Source organism: Nothobranchius furzeri, chromosome 3 (assembly GCF_043380555.1).
Source record: "Nothobranchius furzeri strain GRZ-AD chromosome 3, NfurGRZ-RIMD1, whole genome shotgun sequence".
NCBI lineage: Eukaryota > Metazoa > Chordata > Actinopteri > Cyprinodontiformes > Nothobranchiidae > Nothobranchius > Nothobranchius furzeri.
Window position 1 is genome coordinate 710212 of NC_091743.1, and position 27289 is coordinate 737500.

Here is a 27289-nt window from a genome sequence, read left to right on the forward strand (position 1 = left end):
CACCACAAAAGTAGAAATAATCGAGGCGCTTTCATCTCATACGCATTGGGATGGGGAGTGGCTTAAAGTAAAATACGAAAATACAAAATACATTTTAGATACCGGGGCATTAATATCAGTAAAGCGTGAAAATAATCCGATGGAACAAATAGGATGCAAGAATGTGATACCCGCAGATGACTCTGTACGTAACATGGCAGTTCATAAAGACGAACAGGGAATTCTTTACATAAAAGGTGCAGAAAACTTAATTAGTTTAAAGGATTTAGTAAAAATAACAAAAGACCCAGCGCTGCATGTGAGTTTTTTAGGTGAATTAAATATGGACAGTCTCATTAAAGAGCAACTGGAGAAAACTAGTCTGGACCCGCACAAACTCAGAGAAATAATCCAAAAAGGTAATTGGGCTACACACAAAAATGATTGTGGCAGAGTAAAAGAACAATGCATTATTAAAGGAGCGATGCCTGCCAGGGAAAAGCAGTATCCCATCAGAGAAGGAAGAGATGAGATCAGATGTACTCTCGCTGAGCTTAAAGAAAAAGGGATAATCGAAGAGAAAGATACATTATCCACTTGTCTTCCCATTCAAGCTGTTCCTAAACCTGATGGCACCTACAGACTGGTACACAATTTGAAAGGATTAAATAGAGTGACACCGCACGACGTGCGTAAAACTTTTGACCCGTACATGCAGCTCCAAACCATGCCTATTAAAAAATATAAAACATGCATCGATTTGGCTAACGGTTTTTGGTCTGTACCTTTAGCGCAAGAAAGTCGAGCTAAAACTGGATTTACATTTGAAGGAAAGCATTATGAATGGTGCGTTTTGCTTATGGGATGGGTAAATGCGGCGAATAAATTTCAAGGAGTCGTACAGTCATATCTGGAAGGTTTACCTGTCATTCAATATATCGATGACATATTTTTCACGCATGATTGTGAAAGCGAACACCTGAAAACTTTGGACGAGGTGGTGACCAGACTGACATGTGCAGGATTCAAACTCAACTTGAAGAAAAGCCAGCTAGGACGCACAAAAGTTACGATCCTAGGTTTTGAAGTGTCAGATTCAGTGTCGGTACCTTCCACCTATCTGCAAAACATAACACCCCCGCGTGACTTACTAACGATGGAAGGTGTTATCGGACAGCTCCAGTACATTTCCAGCAACGTCCGTGATTTTCGAAACATCATTGATCCCATAATGTCACTTAAAAAAGGTCTCAGAACCAAAGTGGGTCAGAAACTGGTGACGCACAACCGCAAACTGAGCTCACAGGAGCTTGAGACTTATCAAGCAGTGATGGTTAAAATGGGTGCTAATCTAGTGAATCTTTCAAATAGAGAGCATCATGAACCGTTAGCTGTGAAAGTGATTGTAGGACAGGATTTCACAGTGTTTATTTCAGAACTATGACAGCAAGAGTCTGATAACATGTAAAGGCTATAAGCTCGCACCAACAGAGAGCCGTTACACGCCCAGCGAAAAGGTGCTGACCACCCTGATGAAACATAAAGATATGATGTTCGCTCTGGCCGGATCGCAAAAAATCATAATTCAATCTACTGATTATATGACTAAAGACCTTCGGAAAGATCTCCTCCCACAGGCGAGGGCCGTTTTACCCAGATGGGCAAAGTGGGAGATGTTATTGGCAAACCCGCAGATCCACGTGGAAGGAGAAACAAAACTTAAGCCTGACAGGAAAGAGGTTGTTAAAGCCATAAAACCAGAGGCAGTTTACTACACTGATGGATCTAAGAAAACAGCAGATGCAGACTTCTGTAAGTGGGGGTTTGTGAGACTGCTAAAGGACAGGAAATATCAACAAACTGGACAGGCTGTCGGGTCCGCTCAAACTGCAGAGTTGACGGCCGTTGTCATGGCGCTCGCTGACACGTGTAAGCTGAAGCTCAGATCAGTAAGATTGGTCACAGACTCTAAATACGTTAAAGACGGGCTAGATGATCATTTAGCATTTTGGGAAGCTAAAGATTTCCAGAAGACTGATGGAGAGAGATTGGAACACGCTGACTTGTGGACTTTAGTATCGTGTTATAAGAAAAAATTACAGATTCAGGTGACACATGTAAATAGCCATACAAATGGAAGAAGCGAGGATGAGATCGGAAACGCAGAAGTGGATGAATTAGTACAAGCTCGAGCTTTGTTTCTACCCACAGCGTTTTTACAAAACAGGAGCGCTGCAGCTGATGAAGAGCTGGTGACATTTGCGCATAAAAATTACGGACACGTAGGAGTATTACGTTTGCGTGAGATTTTCAAAAAAGAAAATATTTCTGTACCAAAGCTGAAAGAACTAACAGCACGAGTAAAAGCAACGTGTGAGTCGTGTAAAGTAAAAGGAGGGGCTCAACCTGTGATTTATGACCATTTGCCCATCATGTGTGATGTGCCGGGGGTGCATTTCAGCACGGATGTTGGTGAATGTGCCTCTAGAGGAGTGAACGGACATAAGTTCTTTTTGGTAATCAAAGATAATGGACCAGGTGATCAGAGCAAGATAATACCGCTGAAACGTGTCACAGGAAATACGGTCAGCATGGCCTTATCTCTACACCTGCCCCTCACGTGTGAGTCACTCCGTTCGGATGGAGGACCTGAATTTAAGAATGACAAAGTTTCTTGTCTGCTTGAATCAAGGGGGATAAGACACATTTTTTCTATCCCATACGAGTCCCACACTAACGGAATAGCAGAAAGAGCAGTTAGGACGATAAAAAATCACATCCTGACTAACCTGAGCTCCCGATGGGATACACCGGAGGGAGTTTCAGAACTAAATGTGATCCTTAATAGGACGAAACTGAAAAGAACTGAGAAAAAAACTAACCCGGAACACGTCTCTGTGTTACAGAAAGGTGAAAGAATTTGGGTCAAAAGAGGACCGGTTCGAAAAGGAGATTGTATTAAGCATAACGTAAGTAGTCCCTTTATAATAAAAGACGTAACTGGGAACGTGGTTTTAACTGACACTGGTTTGCGCGTTCACCCTCATCAAGTTATAAAATAACTCTGAAAAATAAAAATTAATTAATAAAAAAAATATATATATATATATATATTTTTTTAAATTAATTACTTGATTGAAGGTCATGGCTGGGCCAAAATCTAGTGAAGAAATGACTTGTAAGATCCCAGGTACTACGGGCCTCATTTTGTTAACGAAGGGGGATTGTATTAAAGATTTTAAAGTGGCTATGTTTCCGGGCTTCATAGAATCTGCAAATGCGTATCGTTACGCGCAATGGGGAGGCTTGAAGCCGGGAACATGCGTGACATGCGGATTTCTGTGCACCCTAATTAAATGGTCGGGGCTCCGGGAGCAAAAGCCCACTCACCTGGAGAGAGGAACAGACTTGCATACAGGTGCAGTGGAGCTGTCTGCTCCCATTAAAATATGTTTTTGCGGAACCTGCTTGAGGAATAATCCAGGCATCATCTCCTGGCAGGTCTGTGAATGCACCCACAGAGGTGAAATCAAAGATGGGTGCTGTTGCACGAAGAATGGTGTTTTGACTACCTGCTTGCCGACAAGCCAGCCAAGTATGTTTTTTGTAGGAGAGCTGCTCAGGAATCCTAGCCTGGTGAAGCCGGTTAGAGATTTATGGGTGGAAGCTTATCCATTTGTGTTCAAGCTCAAGACCAGAGAAAAAGGACTGGAAGAGCTTCAGGCTCGGTCCAAATTTGAGTCTATTAAGAGCTTGATATTAGGACAGCAATTTGGTACGCTGGCTGATGCATGGGAAACAGGTACACAGATTGGGGTAACTCAAGAGTATAAAGATGACAGATGGGGAACTTATCTGTCAGGGACTCTGGACTGGCATACAGGATTGTCTGTTCAGGAGCCCCCAGGGATGCGTAAGCGTGTTACATCATACCTGGTTGAGCTGAAGAGTCTTGGACCAGGGGCGGAGCGTAAGTTCATGCCTTATCAGTTAACTTTGGTGGAGGTAATAGACCTGTCGGGTCGCATTTGCAGCTCGGCTGTTAACTTAGTGACCACCCGGAGAGGAGAGGCATATTGGCCTAAGATTTATGGGACTGCTCACACTAGAATGTCTCGTAGAAGGCTGGTCTCCAATCTGACTCTACCTAACTAGAGCAGGGCGCTTTCATTTCCTGCTGATTTTTATGCTTCTGTTTTTGCAGATGTTGTCTACTCAGAAGCATAAGAGGGAAAGCAGCAGAAAACGAAAAGTGGTCAGGTATGCAACTCCGGCGGGAGTTGACCCCAAAGTTAAAAAGAAAAATGTAAATATTCCGAAAGGAAAGAATTGGATAATAAAATGGATTAAATGGGCCTTTTTTATCCTTTTCGAATTTAGCCTTATAGGATTAAGTATAGCGATTGCATATGGGGTACATGTATATCTCCGAACGTATCATGTGTCCTCGGTGACATATAACATAACTCACGGAGGACCGCAACAATTAGTAGGGAATTGGAATGTATCCAAAATTAAGCTGTTATGGCCCAAAGAAGATTTTAATGAGAATATAACCACCTGCATGATAGCAACACAGATTGGATTCAAGATTTGTAGTGTAACAGGGAACAAAACTGGCTGCCTGCGCTTGCCCTGTGGAGATAATGGATTTGACCGGATCATGGCTACACCCTCCGTGACATCATTTTCTGCAGCAGAGCAGGAGGAGAAGAATGACACGGAGTGTGGTGAGACCGGCCCATGGGCGGAGTATATGGCAGTCTTAATGGATCAGACAGGATCCACAGAGCTTGATCGATCTTGTCAGATAATATTGAGGAAAAAGAAAATCTTAAATCAAACTTCAGGTGAAGTAGAATTGTGGGTTTACAAATATTGCCTTAGAAATAATTTAGAATGGGGACACAACTTCACCACTTTCAAAGTGATAAAGATAGAGAGATGGTGGCCTCGTAGAATCGAATTTGGGTGTTTTCAGACCAAAGACAGCAGTTTAAGTTCATGGCAAACAGGAAATATTACGCATTGGTATCAAAGATTATCAAGAGGGAGGGAACGAAGAGATGTTTGTCCGACCCCCCCTCCTAACACAACACTAAAATATGATTCCTTGTCCATGATAGGAGAGAGTCACATGTGGCAGAAAGTAAAGGATAATGTGATTAAATGGTTATCAAAAGTACCACCTGCAATGTCTGATCCCCTGGCTGAGGCAGAGGAAGGTGAAGAGACCGTTCCTCTCTTTCTAGAGCCCGGTATGCGGGGTAAGAGATCTACTTCAGACTTAGCTCGACTCTTACGTAAAGGTCATAGTGAATATGCAAATTACACAGGATATCAGAATTATATACTTCCCACTAATAGTACATATTTTAACTGGACATTTTTCTGCCTCCATAATGAGGTAGGCCTTCAGCCACAAGGATGGGAACTGCATCAAATAAGACACACTCTTTATACAGAATGGGTTTATGAGGTTCCTAATTTTAAACACCCAAAAGTAGTGCAATGGATGAAAAAGGATCAATCTGATCCCACTAACTTAGATACAGGATTCCATGCATGGAATGAGGAAACTAGACTCTGTTTAACCAGGAAAGCGAATAATAGCGCTGTATGGCAGGGAGGCGAGCCACTTAGAATAAGGATCGCAGGAGCATATTATCAAAAAGGTACAGCTACTCCTGATAGTATAATTGAGGCAGACTCCATCTTCGAAGCAGTAAATGAAATGATTAGACCAACCCATAAGAAAGATTTTTATCACAGTCCCACATGGGCTAGAAATTACACCTTAATGCTTGAAGGATGTCAGGTGGAAGTCTGTAATAATACTAAAGGGTTAACTAGAAGGATGTGTATTTTTTGGTACTCACAACTATATGGATTAACAGTTGGAGGTCTGCGTCCAGACACATTAGGAGCTCGAGAGTTTTTTAAACCTAGGCCTCCTTATCTAAACATAGCTACTTTGGGAACTGGAGAATTATGCTATAAAGTCTTACGTGGTTATATGCAAAGAGATATTCCAGAAGATTATAGATATTATAGAAAAGGAATGTACGAGACATATCCTATGACATACTGGTATGGAGAGGGATATAATAAGCAAAAATATGATTATTGTCCCCAGGACACAAGGATTGAAGCAGAAACCTTTGAAAGAAAATTAGTGGGAACTAAAACTCTTGTGATGGAACATGGTCAACTTCGAGTTAAAACGAATTGGTTTTCTATTGATAAAACAAATACTTGGGAAGTAAATGATACAAAAACAGGAAATGGTCTTTTAGATCGTATAATGATTATGAATGATAAAGTTGGAGACTTAGTGCCACCTGGATTCACAGCCCCAGGAACAACTAAGTGGGGAGCGTTTAGTCTGGTCAATTTCAATTACCTAACGGGTTAGGCATAGACCATCATGTGTGTTTTAATGAACCGAGAATAGGGAAAAATCCTCAACCTGAAAGATTCACAATTGACCCTGATGCACCCAAAGAGTTTCCTAACTTCAGAAATTTCCCAAATTGGGACCTGAGAAGTGGTTTTTGCTCACCATTTCGAAGATCGTTAGATCAGCAAAAAGCTGACTGGTTTGATTATTTTGCATATGGCATAAATGGCACATTACGTCATGTGAGTCTGATAGTACGTGGTGTAGGGGAAATTATGAGTGACAGTGTAGTGCAGGTTTCTAATAATGTAATTCAAGGAACTTCTGATTCAATGGAAATTTTGGTAAAAGGAGTGAGAGAGCACATCATTAGGCCCGTCTGGGATGCTCTCTTCTGGCCTCTGTGCGCTCTCGGATTGATGTGTGGAGTGATTATTTTAATAATCGGTATGATTTTGGCCTGTAAAAACAAGTGGCAGTTGACAGGAAGAAAGCTGTTAGGAGAAAGAAAACCTGACCTGGTGCATCCAGATAAGATGGGAAGAGAGGTGTCAAGACAGGGGGAGCACTAGCCCCCACTCTTGCTGCTCCTGTTTAAGTGCAGGACTCTCTGCATATCATGTCACTTGCTCCTTAACTGTCAGTCTGTAACTTGAAGTGAACAAATGGCTCATCAAACTCACCCTGAATCTGAACTGCTTGATGCTCTGAATCTGGAGGTATGTCAGGATTTTATAATTATTTTATCCAGTTTATCTTTAGGATGTTGTAGACATTTCATAACTGGTGTACACTTGTTGTGAGGATTATTGTTGTAAAACTATGCCTGCAGAGGAATTGTAGTGTGATTCTTCCTGCAGCTTCTGATGATCTATTTTCTCCTATAATTAAGAAGTGTTTATGCAGTAATGCAGTTACTTATTGCTTCATAGAATGAGTTATATATCTCATGTGGAACATATTTTATGTTCCTTCCAGATGGACTCGATTCGGCAGAATATCATAGAGGGATTAATCCCCTCCGCAGGTCCATCAACTGTTTTCTCTTTGAATGGCACATACTATTTGTGCACCGTGAACCGCAGGAGGGATGGATTGCCTCAGACTAAGACTATCGGGCTCCAATGTGAACATGCTATGATGAATAAACGCTGCGTGTCTTGCAGGTTTATTCAGTACGTCCAGACCAAATGGAAAAGGGATTCAAGCGGGAGGCTGGTCAGGAGGACGACGTACTAATGTTGTCCTCTCCGGGAGTGAATGACCTGCTTGAGCGGACCCACGACGAGGAGCTGACAACGGCGCCCTCATCTGACGTGGCTGAAGAGGTTGTATCAGTAATGACGGCAGCTTCGACATGCGTCCCGTGTCCTGATGTGATACGTGAAATCCCTATGGTCTGTCTAAGTAGTGAGCCAGCAGGCATTCCTTCCCCTGTCCGAATCGCACCTGGGAGAGAAATGAGATGGAGGATTAAATCCCAGAAGGGGTGTTACTTTGTTTGTCAAGGCAAGATTATAGATTGCTTTCAGTTTATGAATATTTTGTCTGTAAAGACTGGATGGTTCGGCCCAGAAGTCTGTGACTCTTTTGGGACCGCACCTTTATTAGATACGAGAAATCATGTTTTGGTTTTCAGCGCCAGCTTCCCACCGCAAATGATGGGATCGCTTCCGCGTGGAGAGGCTCCAGTGATGGATTTATCTTTATTCTTTTTGGGCGAAGATCCCACAGATGGAAGGAGGCAGTTTAAAGGTTATGTAACAACCCGCAAAGGGACCTTGTGCTTACCCGTAGCTGATGATGGCATTATGATGAGAATGAGGGTTGATGTGGAGGCCACAGTTAGGTGTCTGAGTGTTCGGCCATTCCTGAGTGAGATGGATGCTAGATTTATGAAGGGTTGCATTGCTGCTCTATCTTTTTATGGTCCTTTGCCTAAGTTCGTCCCCATGGGGGATGTCACGAGTACTGGCCAGTCAAGGCTTAGAAACAGTGGTCAGAGACAAGGGTCACACAAGGGTCAAGAGGACAATAGTTCAGGACTTGCTGGTGAGGACAGAACTAGGCAAAGGGTCAAAAGACAGGCTGGCTTCTCTGGATCCACCCATGGGTCCACCCATGGGCCCGGCCCTAACTCCACCTCTGGCGGGAAAAGAAGGACTGGAATGGAGTGAGGACAGTCCATCTGGACCCAGAAGTTCTCAGGAATGCTGGAGGAAGATCTACAATTTGCTACCAACATGAAGATTTATGGCCTGTGCTCCCTTTCCAGGCGTGCAACATGAACTTTTGTGCCCTCATGTGAATACTGCATGTAGTGAAAATGATACCAAATGTCTTATGTAGAGCTAAAAAAGTGTATTTGGTAAATGACCCCTTGACCTAAACTGTCAGGAGAGAATGACTTGTGACTCTTACATTGTTTAGAGCAGTCTCAGGAATGATATAAAAGGATGCAGCTCAGATCGGGCTGGGAGCTGTTTTGGGGAGATTCTAAGAAGACAGGAGCTGGTGTAAACTAACTCTTATTTAATCATTTTGAACTAATTCCTCCTTGGGGGATAGCAGTTGTTTTTTATTTACCCATTTTTGTATTTTTGATTTTGTAATAAACCTTTTTTGAAAAAGAAACATAATCCTGATTCTTTCAGGTTTTCTCTAAAGCTTCACGTTTGGGGCCCTGGCCATAAATTGCACAGAGGTAAGCATGTCGATCATAGGTCTCTGAATTATCAGGACTTACTTTACAGTTTAAAATAGAATAATATAAAGAAACCTTAAGATAAGGGAAGTTTTAACTTCCCCCTCCTTGCGAGTAACGAGTTGTCTTAAGGGCGATAAAAACAGAATATTAGAGGTTATTTTGGCTCTGATTGCAGGTTGAAAAAGTCTCTAACAGCTGGAGTGGTTGGATTAATAAATAAATTGATAAACTTATGATAGCCTGATCAACTAGCATAAATCATTTTATAGTTACCAACCTCCCACATAAGCTGTTAGAGGCGCAATTAATTCCGGATAACCCAAAAAATGGCTGAGAGGCGTGGCTTGCCTCCAGACTTCTCTCTAGTATCTTAACCAAAAGGTAACGAGTTTAAAAGAAGTGGACTACTCTGAGGCTGGCTATTCGTGCAAGTCATTTCACCTTTAAAATAAAAGACAAGATTCTAATTAGGTGGTCCAAACCCGGATTTAATACGATAAAACTCGCCGACATCCCCCCGAACACTGATAGATGCACCGTCTCATAAGTTCTAAAGGAACCAGTAAATGGGACGGGCACGCGACATTATCTGCCTAACTATTATTACCTTTAATAGATTGTTTTAAACTAATGAATTGTCCTCTGTTAAATAAACAGCTTTATTTTGAAAGAAATGTTCAAGAGTCAAAGTGTTTAACTTTTGAGCACTTATTGTTTTAAAAACTGATTTTTTTAAAGTGATGGAATAAACCTGAATGTAAACCATTTGCTGTTTGTTCAGTAATTAAAAAACTTGCAGTTAGAGGATGGTTGAAACAATATTGATTCAGTTACTTTTTCTAAACATTGAATCAACTAAAGTTTTAATGTAGATGCACATTTAGATGATGGTTGAATCACCATTGATTCAATGTCTGCATGGTTGAAAATTCAATGTTGATTCAACAAAAAGCACAGGGGACACTTTCAATATGATTTCAACATCAGAATTCAATGTCTCTGCAAAACATTATTTCAATGTTTATTCAACCAATTTTTGCTATCTGGGATATCACTTAAGTAAGCTAGCACTACTTAAACATATTTTTAATGAAGTAAAAGTAAAAAGTAGCCATCCAGAAACATTACTCCACTAACACAGGTGCTGCACCAGGTTTCAATTTCTGGATGAGCCGTAATTAAACAAGTTATAAGTTTCAAGCAGCCAGGCGTTTACATCTTGGCCGACAGTTAAAAAAAAAAGGTCATGATCGTTTCCTCTTGTCATTTTTATTTCTCAACTGATAATAAATGAAAATTCACAATTTTATTGACATTCATGTTTTGTAAGCCAACCAGCGTGTCCAGTAACAAATTAATGTTACAATTTAACATAAAGCAGGAACATTTTACCTGCATGTTCTGGTTCTGGTTCTGCTGCTGGGCTGTGACCCACAGATGCTCCAAGCTGCTCTCAACAGCTCCTCAACACTGAGTTGCACTGATCAGGGTGTCCAAGTCTGAGATAATCAAGAAAAGATTCCCATGTTCTTTTCTTGATTGATTTTGTTACTTCTGCTATATTCTCTGTGCATAACGGTTAAAATGTCTGTGCACTTGTATACATGGGTGTAATTCGTGTCTGTCAGAATGACCAAGATTTCTCTGTCAAAAAAAATAAACAATCAAATACAAAAAAATAAATAAATAGAAATCCAGTTAATGCGACTCCAGCCTACATTTTACTTTTTTGCCTTCTTGTGAAGATAGCGTGGCAGCCCTTCACACAATAGGAGTGTACCATTTTCAGCATGTTCATAAGCTCACTACACACAAAGCAATCTAGCTTCCTTTGTTTATACACCGAGCTATCCCATCATGCAACATGCTACAGCACCCGACACCTGACAAGGACTGATTTACAGGTTACTATCTTAAAAACAGTGGAAAATTGAATGTGCAGTCAGCCTGAATCTGCGGTTTCCAGGTCTGCAGCGATACCAGTCACTTTAGGAAGCTCAGCTCCGTTCGCCCCACTAGGGCTACTGTGTGATACACGACCTTGATGTTGGTGTAACGTGAGGAAATATGGGTTTTCTGTCACAAAGGTGGTGTTGGACTCAGCTGGGTCAAAGCTGGGTCGCTGAGAACTTTCACCCACAGATTAAGACCTGAACGCCAGTGAGTCTGGGAGAAACCATAACATCTGCCACCTGCAGTCTACCAGAAGATGTGTTCCCAGGAAATGTAGTCATAACAAGTCGTAAACTTTCTTTTCTCTATTTTAATGATAAAGATTAATCATTATCATTTTGCTCATTATAAATGTGTTTAATCAAATGAATGATTCTTATGCTTTGGGTAATTATAATGGATTAATGAATCCATACTTAATTAAATAATGTTTGAGGAGGTTTGTTAACGACCTTCACACACACACACTCAAACACACCCACACACAGATTCTCACAGAAAACTCCAAAACACATTTGCTGACATACACGTTTTGCTTTGAGAAGAGAAAGGTTTTTGGTAAGTTTCAGTCTTATGATTCAGTTTGTGTTGGACAACGAAAGAGAGAGGACCTGAAGAAACCAAAGGGGGGACAGAGCCGATCGGCTCATCCCCCCCCCCCCCCACCCCCCCCACGCTGTTCCTGTCAGCCAGACAGAATAGCTGAATCGCAACTTCTAACGCAGACTCATACCGAGTCTTTTGATTTCTGAGTGACCTAAACTTAACAAACGCATCTGCAAACGTTTTTCCATCGACGTGTACCGCGGGCATCTCTGGACCGGGCCGCGGACACCTCCGTCTCCTCTGCCAGCCGCTGGTGTCACCTGGATGAACATCCTCTGGCGTCCCGGATCTAAAAGGGGGTCCGATTTTCGGTGAGGCAGAACACGGTAGTTAGCGTTTGATGCAGTTTTTCAATAAGACCTAAGTTTATCCAAACCATCACTTCACTCAGACACCTGTTTCTTCCTGAAGCAAAATCAAACGCACACCCACATGCCTTCATCTCACCTCATGTTCAATCTTCACACATTCACCACAAGGTCTATTTGAGCAAGAACAGCATATCAACTGTTAAAGATTGTCCCACAAAGTTGCCAATGTTGATTGTTATTTCCTGTTTGTCAATTTCAAAACCATTAGTTTAATTTGAAGAATTAAAACTTTTAATTGTCAAACTTGTTTCTTCGTTGAACTGAAACACAGACACACGGATATTATCGACAGTTTATCGATGAAAACAACCTTTGAGTCTTCTTAAAACTATACAATTTGGTTATTAATTTAATAAAATTAATATCACAAATTAAAATGTAGAATGGTTCCTCTTTCATAAAAGAGCATAAACCACAATGCTACAGTTTGGCGAGCCTATCCTGACTTCTATATCTGCGATATATCCAATTTATTCCATCTAAAAGCTAATTTTTAACAAAATTACGCGTTTTCTCTGTGTTTCACTTTGATGCCTTATTTTGAAAAACCGGAAGTTGTTCTACACTAAACTCATTCCTCTTGGAGACGTCCGGGGGAAGGGGTTACTGTAAAATTTCCGATCTAAATTCCCTCACAAATTAACCACAAATTTAGCAAATCCTGTGAGTTTTCCCATCTTCGTCCTTCGGTGAGAGGCTGGGTGAGTCGGGTCTTTCACTATATTCTGTCGATTTTGACGAGACATCGCGTCTCTGAACTCTTCAGGTCGGAAATTTATCTTTCTGCTCTGAACCGCTGTAGCGAGCTAAAAGCTAGCCGCTTACCTTCAAGCCATTTTACCTTCGCCTAGAAGTGAAACTAAAACTCCGAACTCTCGGAAACCCTTTGTCGCAGGGGTTTTGAAACTGTATGCGATTGTTAGTAAAATCTCCAAGATTTTACTCCCCGTCGGATATAATTCCGTTCGGCGCAGCGATTGATCAACGCAAAAGACCCTAAAAACATTACCTTGTCGCTAAGGGACGTTTGGTTAATCGGGCAAATTTCAGTCTGGTCACTCCAGACACTACCAAGCTTAGCCGAAGAGCTAAGTAGCTAAATAGGTTAACGCTCGGGTTACGCGCCCCGATAAGCAGTTAAACCGTTCTCTCGCAGCGCTTCTGCGTCCTAAAATCCTCTTTGGATTTTGGCGGTGGATCTTGTAAATCACTCCGGTTCTTGTAAATCACTCCGGTGTGTAGAATCGACATTTTGCTACGTGGCCTTCAGGCGGAGTAAAACAGGAGTTTTATCCGTCTAATACCAACGCGGCCGCGTAGGTTTCACTCTCTTTGAGCCGGTGTAAGGGTCAGGCTTCAGGGCCTCTGTTCTGCGGGTTCCATGACTTTTTCTTCCATCTTGTGGTGAAGTTGTGTTATATTCATTTCTCTATCAACAATTCCTTGTTTTACCCTGTGCCATAAAGTTAAGTTTACGCAACGGGAGGTCCTTAATTGTGAGATGAATTAAGGGAGCTTTACCGGGTGTTATACGTAGGCTCAGAAGGTAAAAACGCGATTTGCTCTGTATTTAGTGAGAAATGGACGAGACACAACAACATCTTTCTTGTACTGTTACACCTGATGTAAGGTTCTCTAACGATCTGCTTCCAGAACACACCAAGACACAGGAGACTGTTTACCGGCTGGACCACGCTGGTCCCGCCGCGTACGCGAACGGGCCCGCATTAGACGGGTGCCGCCGGTCTGACGCGGTAGGGATGAGTGACAGCGGCTCGGTGGCAGGTGCACTGGGTCGGAGGTGGTTCTGTTTTGCACTTCCTGAAGTGAATTCGAGCAACATGATGTTTACAGTCACATTGCTATTTCTTTGCCTTTGTTTCTTACAGGGGGTCAAAACCCCACCAATAACATCAAGGTTTGAAATTAACGACACTTTCTCTGCTAATTTAATGCTAAATAAATCTCTTGAGCCTATGGTTAACCATTCTGACAAACAGTTTGTGTTTAAACCTGTGGTTCCTGATGCTTTTTCTGTTTACACCATGTTAGATGATGACCATCTCTCCACCATGGGTGTGAACTCTTCCAGCTGTGACCCACCGCTTGAGTCAGAGGTCTGCATTCATCATCAGTCCACCTCATGCACAAACCTGCTTGTTTCACGGGGTGAGATGAAAACATCAGCCGCCGTGACGAGCATGTGGCCTCCAGACGTGGCCATCCTACCATTTGAAGGGTTTGCGCCTGGACATCTTGACCTTTCTGTGAATGACCTTGTCATTTCTCAGTTAGTGACCTCTGCTAATACGGTGGCCGACTCTTTTCTTCTTTCACAGGGGTGTGACTCTGTCTCTGGCCTCTGTGCTCTCTTTCCTGTGACTTCTCTTACAGGTGACCACGATGGCGCAGAAAATCCAGCGGTTTCCAGTAGCCCTGTGGTCAGTGGCGATATTGAAGGAGGCTCGGTGGTTGCTGAGTTCACCTCTCTAATGGGCACGGGGTGGCCTCCCGGCCCGGGAGCAGTAGGTGTGTGCAGTGATGCTCTGCTCGGGGCCCCGCCTGACAAAGGGGGGGTGCTGAGTGGCACTGAGTTTTCCGTTGCGGACTTCAGGCTGTTCGGGGGAACCCCTCCTCCGAGCGGGCGGGTCATTGCAGAAATCGACACTGGCCTTCCACCACTTCAGCTGACAACCTTGACCTCCGACCCGGGGATAGGTGTGGCACCTTCTACGGGGCGGAACTTTAGTCAGTCTGTAAATACTCTGGTTAAACCAGGTTTTTCTGATTCTGTGTGGGAACCTCCATCATTCTTGGGAAAAAAGTATTCTTGGCTTCAGTTTTCAGGACAGACCATGTTCCTAAAGCTAGCGACATGTCTGTATCTGCTTCTACACGTGGCTAGGTTTGCTTTGACACCCATGACACGACCATCCTTGGATCATTCCTTTTCAGAACGTCCTAATCCAACACCTCCAGATCGCTGGACATCTGCACACCTGCTCTTTCAGCACGATTCAGGTGACGCTGTGCATCTTCTTGGTAATAGGCCTTTTAAGGGCTTAAGAACTGTGGTTTGTTATGCTTCTCCTGTCTCACAGACACGGCATAAGTTTGAGAAACAAAAGGGGGGTGGGGAGCCTCCTCCTGCTTTGCGAGCATCATTTTTGCATCTCCAGTTCACTACTATTTCTGATCACAACAAAGTCGCCTCCGTTAAGCTGATAAACAACTTTGAACAGGTAAAATCAGGTTCTGATCTAACAGCTAAACCATCAGCTTCGCTCCAGTTCCAAACGGGACCCTCGGGTAAATTCAAACAAGTTTCCCTGTGGGTCCGTAACACAAGATACAAACGGTTTGTTAACCAAATCGCTTATGAGCCTGCTCCCACAGATACGTCCAAACTCGTGTCTCTGTGGGTCCGCAATACCAGATTCAAACCGCATGATGACCAAATCTATTATGACACGGCTCCCACAGATAAATTCAAACAAGTTTCTCTGTGGGTTCGCAACACCAGATTCAAACCGCTTACTGAACACATCGATTCTGACCGGATTCTTTTCCACAACCTGGTGGACCGTTACAAATTCAATCTTTGTTGGATGAATTTTTAACAAATGTGATATCCTTTGAATTTTTTTTTCAGGTTACCTGCCTCCAGCCAGGGTCCTGTTACTAACTCATATTTTTAAGGATTACTAACCTACTGATTTACATTTTTAGAACTGATTTACACCTCTATCTTTTAATAGTGCTTTATGTAGTGTGATTATTTTTGATTACAAATTTTAACTTGTTAAAAATTTCCTTAAAGGGCTACAAGCCAATTTGCCCTTCATTTTCATTTTTATTATGTGAGCCTTTAATCAGTGCAGCCTAATGATTTTCACATATCAGTTAGGATTTTATTTCTTTTATTTGTGTTTTCTCTGCATCATGTTTTCACACGACATGTAGAACAGGGTGCTGAACATTTCTTCTTTAGATAATTCACAAAATGCCTTCACATTTTCCCAGAGGTATCCATAGATAGGGTTTTGATCATTTCTTTGATTTGCATCAAACGCAATCTATCGTATGGGCTGTCTCACTGTGTCTCCTTCTCCGAGCTCGTCCGGCCTTCGATGGCTGCTTCCATTCCATGGGGGTCTCCACCATCAGAGGGTCGTCTTCACCTTACTCCACCTGGGTTCCTGTCGCATGGGGCTTCGGTCGTGGTTCGGGGGGAATCGAGGTCTGCGCTGGACTTCGCCTGGACTACGCCCGAGGGTTACATCACCTGCCGGCTCCGTGTGGACACACGGGCTACCTTATCCTTTGAATATACCTTTGCATTATTGCTGATGAAAATTAACTGCTATTGAAATAGCTCTGCTTTCAAGATTTCCTAAGTGGATTACTTTACAATGATTTGTAACAGTTTTGGCCTTAATCATCTGATCAGGATATACTCCTTTCTACACGAGACCTGTGGAGACGCTTCATCGCTCCTGCCTTCATCTGGAACATGCATGTCTACCTTCATGAGTTCATCACGTTAATGAGGTCACAACATCAGGTGGTTTGTGCTTGACCACCATGTCGTCGCGAAAGGGGGGAGTTGTAACATGAGGAAATATGGGTTTTCTGTGCCAAAGGTCATTTGACTCGGCTGGGTCAAGAGCTGGGTCGCTGAGAACTTTCACCCACAGATTGAGACCTGAACGCCAGTGAGTCTGGGAGAAACCATAACATCTGCCACCTGCAGTCTACCAGAAGATGTGTTCCCAGGAAATGTAGTCATAACAAGTCGTAAACTTTCTTTTCTCTATTTTAATGATAAAGATTAATCATTATCATTTTGCTCATTATAAATGTGTTTAATCAAATGAATGATTCTTATGCTTTGGGTAATTATAATGGATTAATGAATCCATACTTAATTAAATAATGTTTGAGGAGGTTTGTTAACGACCTTCACACACACACACTCAAACACACCCACACACAGATTCTCACAGAAAACTCCAAAACACATTTGCTGACGTACACGTTTTGCTTTGAGAAGAGAAAGGGTTTTTGGTAAGTTTCAGTCTTATGATTCAGTTTGTGTTGGACAACGAAAGAGAGAGGACCTGAAGAAACCAAAGGGGGGACAGAGCCGATCGGCTCATCCCCCCCCCCCCCCCCCACGCTGTTCCTGTCAGCCAGACAGAATAGCTGAATCGCAACTTCTAACGCAGACTCATACCGAGTCTTTTGATTTCTGAGTGACCTAAACTTAACAAACGCATCTGCAAACGTTTTTCCATCGACGTGTACCGCGGGCATCTCTGGACCGGGCCGCGGACACCTCCGTCTCCTCTGCCAGCCGCTGGTGTCACCTGGATGAACATCCTCTGGCGTCCCGGATCTAAAAGGGGGTCCGATTTTCGGTGAGGCAGAACACGGTAGTTAGCGTTTTGATGCATCTTTTCCAACAAAACCTAAGTTTATCCAAACCATCACTTCACTCAGACACCTGTTTCTTCCTGAAGCAAAATCAAACGCACACCCACATGCCTTCATCTCACCTCATGTTCAATCTTCACACATTCACCACAAGGTCTATTTGAGCAAGAACAGCATATCAACTGTTAAAGATTGTCCCACAAAGTTGCCAATGTTGATTGTTATTTCCTGTTTGTCAATTTCAAAATCATTAGTTTAATTTGAAGAATTAAAACTTTTAATTGTCAAACTTGTTTCTTCATTGAACTGAAACACAGACCCACGGATATTATCGACAGTTTATCGATGAAAACAACCTTTGAGTCTTCTTAAAACTATACAATTTGGTTATTAATTTAATAAAATTAATATCACAAATTAAAATGTAGAATGGTTCCTCTTTCATAAAAGAGCATAAACCACAACGCTACATTGGTAATGTGATTTAAAACACCAGTAATCTCATGCACTGTTTAATCTGTGATATAATAATTTATTTACCCTAAAATGTTTTAATACCAACTTTCTTTCTCTTTTACAGCAAGATTTCAAAGAAACCTTTGAGTAGAGTAAGAAGCATCTGTGTCGGCTGTTCTACAATAGAAGAAAGGATACGCAGGTATCATAACAGAACATTGACTCCATATCCGGCTAACACTGAATGTCCGTAATTGGAAATGAATTGGAAGTGCAAAATCTGCAGTTTCATATCATCAACATGATCACATTTGTTAAAACACTATAGGTTACAACATGGGCATTTTGGTAGAGCCCAGTCAACACCCTGTCTTCATTCTGATTGCCCTTGCTCCTTCAAGACATGGGGTGCATTACAGACACATTGTACCTGCTACCATGTAGAGACAATTGATGCGAACCAAGTCAACACTTTCAAGTGCTTGGTGTGCAATTCATGCTGTTTCAACACAGAGAGACAATATTTTTAACATCTGGAAGGCCATCTGAAAAATTTTGAGACAATTTGTTGTGTTTTCCAAGGATGTGATTTTAAGACAAATATTTACAGAACACATCACAGTCATAAAAGCAGGAAACACAACCCACATTCTGTGCAAGACTTCTGTTTTCCAGAACATCCTAAGTTAAACATCTCAACAAAGCACATCAGTTGAAAATGAAAATTACTGTGAATCTATCCTTGAAGAAGATCATGACTTGGACAAAATTGTTATTGAGAAAATGGGTTTGCTTCTCCTCAAATTAGAATGCATTTTCAATGTGTCTAACACATGTATGAATGAACTAATGGAAGAGCTTCATTTTCTTATATCATCTGCATCTGAACCTGTTCTAAAAAAACATTATAGAAAACACTTTGAAGAAGCATGACTGCACTGTTGAAGATGCAGTAGTTGCAGAGCTTGTGAAGGACATTTGTCAGCTAAAACCTTTCTGTACTGCCTTAGCAGTGGATGGCCCCTTAGGGACTCGCTATGAAAGAAATCAGTTTCTAAAAGAGTAGTTGTCATTCACTGAGCCAGTTGAGTTCATCTTAGATAGCAGCAAAAAAAAAAGTACATTCCAGTATGTACCAGTTCTTCGATTATTGTCTCAACTTCTGAACACAAAAAACATTCAAGAGACAATTTTGCAGAATCAAAAGCAATCAAATGCTTCCAACAAATCATTGCATGATGGATCTGTCTTCAAAGAAAATGAGTTTTTTTCTGGAGAGGAATTCAGACTACCACTAATTCTTTACACTGATGACTGAGAAGTCTGCAACCCTCTTGGGACGTCCCGCAAGAAACATAAGGTCACAGCTGTGTACTGGGTGTTTGCAGACATCCCTGCTACCTTGCGATCTACTTTGAACTCAATTCATCTGGCCATTCTTCGTAAGGCAGATGATGTCAAGCAATATGGATACGCAAAAGTGCTGGAGCCTTTACTTAAAGATTTGAAAACCTTTGAAAATGAGGGTATTTTTGTGTCAAGTCTGGGAAAAGTTGTCAAAGGAACGGTATTTACTGTTGTTGCTGATAATCTTGGAGCTCACTGCATTGGTGGGTTTGTTGAAAGCTTCTCTTCTTCTCACTATTGCCGCTTTTGCATTGGAGATCATTCACAAATCCAGGAGCATGAAGTCAGGACAGGAATGTTTCCTTTGCGAACTAAAGACAGTTACATGGATCATGTTGAAGCTGCTTTGTCTGGCACCACTGAAGGTCATCATTGTGGTGTGAAAAGACAGTGTCCCCTCACTGAACAACCAAGCCACTTTCATGCAGTGTCTGGCTATACCCCTGATGCTTTGCATGATTTGTTTGAAGGGATTGTACCATTTGAACTGGCACTGTGTCTTGAAGAGTTTATGAGAAAAAAATACTTTTCTCTTCAGTTGCTCAATGATGCCATCTGCCAGTTTCCGTGCAAGTGGAATGACAAAACAAACAGTCCACGTGCCATTCCTTTGACCTTTTCATCAAGAATGTCTGTAGGAGGAAATGCACATGAAAACTGGTGCTTGTTACGGTTACTGCCCTTAATCATTGGAGACAAAGTTCCAGAGGATGATGATGCGTGGCAGGTTCTGATGACCTTGAAAGATGTTGTCGAGCTTATTATGGCTCCTGTCCATACAGATGAGACACTGGGATATATGGACAGCAAGATCAGTGAACATCGTTACAGATACTTGAATGTATTTCCAGGGAAGAAACTTAAACCAAAGCATCACTTTCTTGAACACTATCCATGGCTTGTAACTGCTTTTGGACCTCTTGTGGCTCTGTGGACCATGCGTTTTGAAGCAAAACATAGATTCTTTAAACGGCTTGTGAGACAATCAGGATCATTCAAGAACATTCTTATGACAATGGCCCAAAAATACCAATCAATGATTACATATCACATCCAGGACACTATCAGACCAATGGTGTCTGTCTCTAGAACAACTGAAGTGGCAGTAGAGATTCTCAAAGACAACATCAAGGAATCATTTTCAAAGAAGTTCCTTAGGGCAGAGGTTGTAAGTGTGACAAACAAAATCACAATCTTTGGCACTGTCTACAATGCTGGAATGTTGCTGGCCTTTGGGTCAACTGTGGGACTGCCTGACTGGAGAAAAATTCCAAATCCTGATTGTGGACAAAAATCCTGTTTTTGTTCTAAAGCTATTGAGGGGGTGTTACCATGAACACCTGAGGAGCTTTAAAGTAGAGCCCACTGAAGAAATTGGCATCTCTCAGCATGCAGAACTAACAGATGCCTACCCCTTGGCTGCATATAACTCTACATCAATGATGATATTTGAGAAAATGTTTTCATTTACCAAATCTTCTCTTTGTATGTCTTCACAGCTGTTGATAAAATAAGCCTGACAATGCCATTCCAATTGAGAGTCATTGTTGCTGAACATGACATTCGAAAGCTGAAGCTTCAGTCATGAGTTCCTGATACTGTGGAAGGTATTGTGTCAGTGATTCTTGAAGAATTACAACTGCATGGTGAATTTGGGCTGCTTTATGAAGATAAAGACTTTGGGAATGAATTTTTCAGTGCCATCTCAACTGCTGATTTGGAAGATATGGCCACCGTAAAGCTAGTAAGAAAAGAACCTGTTCTCACCCTTGACTTTGTTCCATTGAATGAATCGGGACTTCCTCATACAATGACCTCAGGAGACATGTCTGCTGCAGATGAAAGTGAAATGTACACCTCTGCAGCAGAGGAAAATGAAGATTCAGCCCTTGCAGAGGATGATGCTGGATCATCAAGCTCAAACAACACCATTATTCCTGCATCATGCCATACTGCTCCATGGCCAGCTAAATTTAAAGTCCCCACATTTTCAAGGGACATTGAAATGATACTTGCTGAGGCAAACATGATACACCAGACATCTGGAAGACACTTCAATGATGTAAGCGTCAAATCTGCAGTAATGCAAGACCTTGCCAAAGCCATATTCTCGTACACAGCATACCCTTCAAATGTGCAAATAATCTCAGTTGTTGAAGCCCTTGTTGAGATGTTTCCTTGTCTGAAGGAACCAGGGTCCTTTTCAGGAATGTATGGCTGGCAGCAACGGCTGAAGTATAAAATGCACAATTACTGCACATTGTTGAAGTCACGCAAGTTTGCTTACCCAGAATTGGAAGTAAACATGTTAAAAAAGAAGAAACCCAGAAATTCCGCTCCTGCAAAAAATGTGAGAAAACCAAAGAAAGCAGAGGTGAATTATCTCCCTCCGCATCCTAGTGGAGAAAGTAAGGAGACCTTGGAGAGGGAGAGGCTTGAGTTGGTGGAAGAAACAAAGAAGAGAAACAATGCAAAGTTGATTGCAGAAAAAATGGCCAAAACATTTTCTCTACGGAGAATGGAGGTTGTGCCCGAATGCCCTGCTGTCCACGTTGTCAAGGAATGGTGGCCAGGATTGTTCACAGAGGCTCAAGTAAGAATATTCAGTTAATAATCTTTAATCTTTTTTGTTTTGTTTCTAACTCATTTTGTATGTATTTTCATTTCACATAATGTATGGATCAAAGAGGAGTTCAAACGTTTAACAGCTGTTCCCTTGTAGGACACATTCTTGCAGAATATTGATGGTTACACCCAGCGACTTCAAAAGCTAATGTGGACTAAAGGAGGAGCTGCTGGTACCAGAATGTGACCTTTTCTGAACAGCTGTGAGGTGAGTTTTGTTTTTGTGTGTGTGTGTGTGTGTGTGTGTGTGTGTGTGTGTGTGTGTGTGTGTGTGTGTGTGTGTGTGTGTGTGTGTGTGTGTGTGTGTGTGTGTGTGAATGGCCTGTATTAGACATCGACATATAAATATTGGACAATGGGTTTCCATAGACTCCAATAACACATTTTTGAAGATAAATGGGAGGTGGCCACCATCGCCATTTTGACCGTGTCACAGGTTCCGTCAAGCCCAGACAATTCCACAAAAGGAAAGAGAGGTGGAGCTGAGGGTGTGGCTGTAAGGCTGGGATCAACTGACGACACCCGGTCGAACTAGCTACAAGCTAACCTGAAGCTAACCCAAAGCTAACGCGGAGGTGGGAGCTAAGCTAACGGAGGAAGCAAACCTAGCTACAACCAGAGTTAACTGTGCACAACACCAGAGCTTCTGAGTCAGAGATATGCCGGGCTGACCGCTGGGTAAAACCGGGTGGAACACAGAGGTCTCCAGAGAGCTCCACAAGCCGGCAGCCGCACAGCAGACAAGCACCGCTGCGATCTGAGATGCGCAGAGCTGCCGCTGGGGAGAACCGGGTGGAAAGGTTTCCATCCAGACAGTAGTTTGGGGGGTTTGAGATTATAGAAGTCTAATACCCTTGGTGGTGTTTGTAATTCTATTTTGTTGAGCTTAAATTTTTGTTTCACTACAGATTTAAATTGGTGATAAATTACTGTCTAAAGTATATAAGACACTGTCCAAAATAGACGATAGAATAGTAATCCATATTGAAAAATGGGAGGTGGATCTATCAGTCAGCCTTGACCAGAACTTCTGGTCCCAAACTTGTTTAAAAACTTTTAAAATGATCAGACACCCCAATTTACAATTAATTCAGTACAAAATTCTACACAGAGTACACTATACAGGTCATCGGATGTTCAAGATGGGGTTTGTGTCGTCTGACACCTGTACACACTGCACAAACAACATTCCTGACAATTACATTCATGCACTGTGGTCCTGCCCACCTGTCCAGGAATTTTGGGGTAGAGTATGTGAGGATCTGTCAAAGTGTCTGAAATGTCATATCCCAGCCACCCCCCCTCTTTGTTTACTGGGAAACCTGGACGATGTCCCGATTGAAACATCTGTGGTTCACGTGGTTCTGACTGCCATATACATCGCTAAGAAAACTATCCTCTTGAATTGGAAAAATAGAGAAACTCTCTGCATTAACCAGTATAGAAATCTTTTGTTAGATCATTGTTTGAATGCTGTTAAGCATTCAAACTATTGTTTTCCTGTTTCTCTTTATTGTTTGAATGCTGTTAAGCATTCAAACTATTGTTTTCCTGTTTTTCTTTATTGTTTGAATGCTGTTAAGCATTCAAACTATTGTTTTCCTGTTTCTCTTTATTCTTCTTCTTCTTCTTCTTATTCTGCTTCCGTACACTTTTTGAACCGCTTCTTCTCCTTCAAATTTTGAGCTATTTCAACTATTTTATACCAAAACGTTCAGCTCGTTAAGCTCTTTCCGGCTATTACTTTTGGCATTGATATCTTTAAAATTTTTCGAGTTATTAAGCTTTTTCTGCAAAAAAATTCCCATTGAAATGAATGGGATTGGTCAATTTTCAGCAAATTCCTATCACCTTTTTGACCTAAAACTCTACTGGGTTCCTTTTAAGTCAGAGACTTCATTCAAAGTTTAACAAACTCACAAGACTTTCCTGTTTAACATATTAAAGAGGCTTTTTGATATCTTTTACGGTTTTTCTAAAATCGCAGGTAGAAGTTGAGGTACGACTTGAAATTTTCAGAAAAATTCACAAAAGTTATAATGGGGAAAGATAGGAGCAGTGACCCTCCCTTGCTCCATTTCTGGCATTGTAGCAAGAGAACCGTAGGTCCGATTGAAATGAAACACACACTGGCTTACAGCTAACAAAAATACCTTCGTTTTGAGCTATAATCCATGACTGTACTCCAAACGTTGTGGTCGTACGGTTAACTTGTTTGAGAAAATTCAAATTTAAAAAAATGTCTCTCCCCACTGTAAACTGAAGATTCCGCACTCTAACTTTTGAACTTCACATCTTCTGTGAACAACTCTTTACTACCCCCAGACCGTTTGGACTACCAAAACAAATTATAACCCAAAAAGTAGGAATTTTTGTCAGCTTTTCAGAATGGGTTTCATTTTCTCTGTAGGTGTTACCGTTCTTTAGCTACAAGCCTCAGAAGGAGGAGAGACCCAGATTCTGTCTCATTGAAACCCATGTTAAAGGAAGAGAGATTTTCTCCTGAGATCGGCTTCACACAGCTAAAAGTTTCTCGTCATAGCTTCTAGACAATTCTTGGTAGGCACATACAAATCGGCACAGATGATCATCAAAGTCTTCTGCCACTCACGCTTTTTGAATTTTTCAAATCGGTGCAGTACTTTTCGAATGGTGATGAGAAGTTTGACAGGTCCAATTTCACTTCTGAAGGACAGATTTTAAGGCTTCTCTCATTAACAGGAGTACAGCTGCAGGCCTCCAACAGCCAAGGGGAAAAGGCGGGAAAACAGAGCTGCTCTCTGATTGGTTGAGAGTGTTCAACCATTTTCTGTCCAATCAGGATCCAGCACCCACACAAATGACACATCAAATCGACCAGTTTGGTCTCAGGAATCTTGTATTCAATTTTAAATGCGTTATCTGTTACCATGGCAACACAAGAAGCTACATATCACTTTAATCAAGTCTCATAGGAATGAATATTAAAAAGCTGAATGTTGAGCCAATAACAGACTCCTGTTTTTGATCTTTTTGAACCATTTGTACTTCAAACTAGAAACATGTTCAATTTGATTGACCGTCAGAAGATGGGAAAGTGCCCCGCTCCCTCCCAGCTCCCTGATTGGTTGAGAGAGGTCAATCATCTTCCGGCTAAATGGAATAACACACCCACGCATGTGAGGCATCAAATCGATCGGCTAGGCCTAAGGAATCCATCCATCCAACCAACCAACCATCCATCCATCCATCCAGCCAATCAACCATCCATCCATCCATCCAACCAACCATCCATCCATCCGTCCTATCCCTGCATCCATCCATCCATCCATCCATCCAACCAACCAACCAACCATCCATCCAACCATCCATCCATCCAACCATCCATCCATCCATCCAACCGACCAACAGACCAACCATCCATTCATCCATCCATCCTACAATCCCTCCATCCCTCCATCCATCCAAGCAACCAACCAACTAACCAACAGACCAACCATCCATCCATCCATCCATCCAACCAACCAACCAACCATCCATCCATCCATCCATCCATCCATCCATCCAACCAACCAACCAACCAACCAACCATCCAACCATCCATCCAACCATCCATCCATCCATCCATCCAACAGACCAACCATCCATCCATCCATCCATCCATCCATCCATCGATCCATCCATCCCATCCATCCCAACCAACCAACCATCCATCCATCCAATCGACCAACAGACCAACCATCCATCCATCCATCCATCCAACCAACCATCCAACCATCCATCCAACCAACCAACCAACCAACCCCATACACTTAAAACTAAAGTAGCAGCATAGCTGACATTTTAACGCTAGTCAGCTCATTTGAACAGTTTTGCTTAGTTTCAGCTTCAGCATTTAGTTTCTGAATTCAGCATATGATGCTAATTTCACAGTTCAGCTAAATGTAAAAATTAAACTGTTGAACTAGTCCTACTAAAATAGCAGGTGTTTAGACATTTTACCTGTCCAATTCTTTTAAACAGTTCACAGATTTGAGTTTTCTGCTATTTAGAATTAGTTTTTTTGATTCTTCACTTACTTTTTGTGCTTTTTTTTTTTTTTTGCTTCTTTGTGCTTTTTGCTTTCACATCTTTCACTACGTTCAGCTCATTTAACAGTTTAGCTTAGTTTCAGCTTACTTCAGCTATTCAACAACTTCAGCAATCCGTTTCTGAATTCGGCTTATGCTACTCATTTCACAGTTCAACTAAAAATTAAACTGTTAAACTAGTCCTACTCAAACAACAAGTGTTTAGACCTTTTTGCTGTCCAGATTTTTAAATAATGTTCAGATTTCAGTTTTCTGCTGTTTAGGATTGATTTGTCCGGTCTTCACTTTTTGTGCTTTATTTACATTTTGGTGCTTTTTGCTTCTAAATCTTTCAAAACATTCAGCTCGTTTTAACAGTTTTGCTTAGTTTCAGCTTCAGCAATTAGTTTCTGAATTCAGCATATGATGCTAATTTCACAGTTCAGCTAAATGTAAAAATTAAACTGTTGAACTAGTCCTACTACAATAACAGGTGTTTAGACATTTTACCTGTCCAATTCTTTTAGACAGTGTTCACGGATTTGAGTTTTCTGCTATTTAGAATTAGTTTTTTTGATTCTTCACTTACTTTTTGTGCTTTTTTTTTGCTTCTTTGTGCTTTTTGCTTTCACATCTTTCACTACGTTCAGCTCATTTAACAGTTTAGCTTAGTTTCAGCTTACTTCAGCTATTCAACAACTTCAGCAATCCGTTTCTGAATTCGGCTTATGCTACTCATTTCACAGTTCAACTAAAAATTAAACTGTTAAACTAGTCCTACTCAAACAACAAGTGTTTAGACCTTTTTGCTGTCCAGATTTTTAAATAATGTTCAGATTTCAGTTTTCTGCTGTTTAGGATTGATTTGTCCGGTCTTCACTTTTTGTGCTTTATTTACATTTTGGTGCTTTTTGCTTCTAAATCTTTCAAAACATTCAGCTCGTTTTAACAGTTTTGCTTAGTTTCAGCTTCAGCAATTAGTTTCTGAATTCAGCATATGATGCTAATTTCACAGTTCAGCTAAATGTAAAAATTAAACTGTTGAACTAGTCCTACTACAATAACAGGTGTTTAGACATTTTACCTGTCCAATTCTTTTAGACAGTGTTCACGGATTTGAGTTTTCTGCTATTTAGAATTAGTTTTTTTGATTCTTCACTTACTTTTTGTGCTTTTTTTTTGCTTCTTTGTGCTTTTTGCTTTCACATCTTTCACTACGTTCAGCTCATTTAACAGTTTAGCTTAGTTTCAGCTTACTTCAGCTATTCAACAACTTCAGCAATCCGTTTCTGAATTCGGC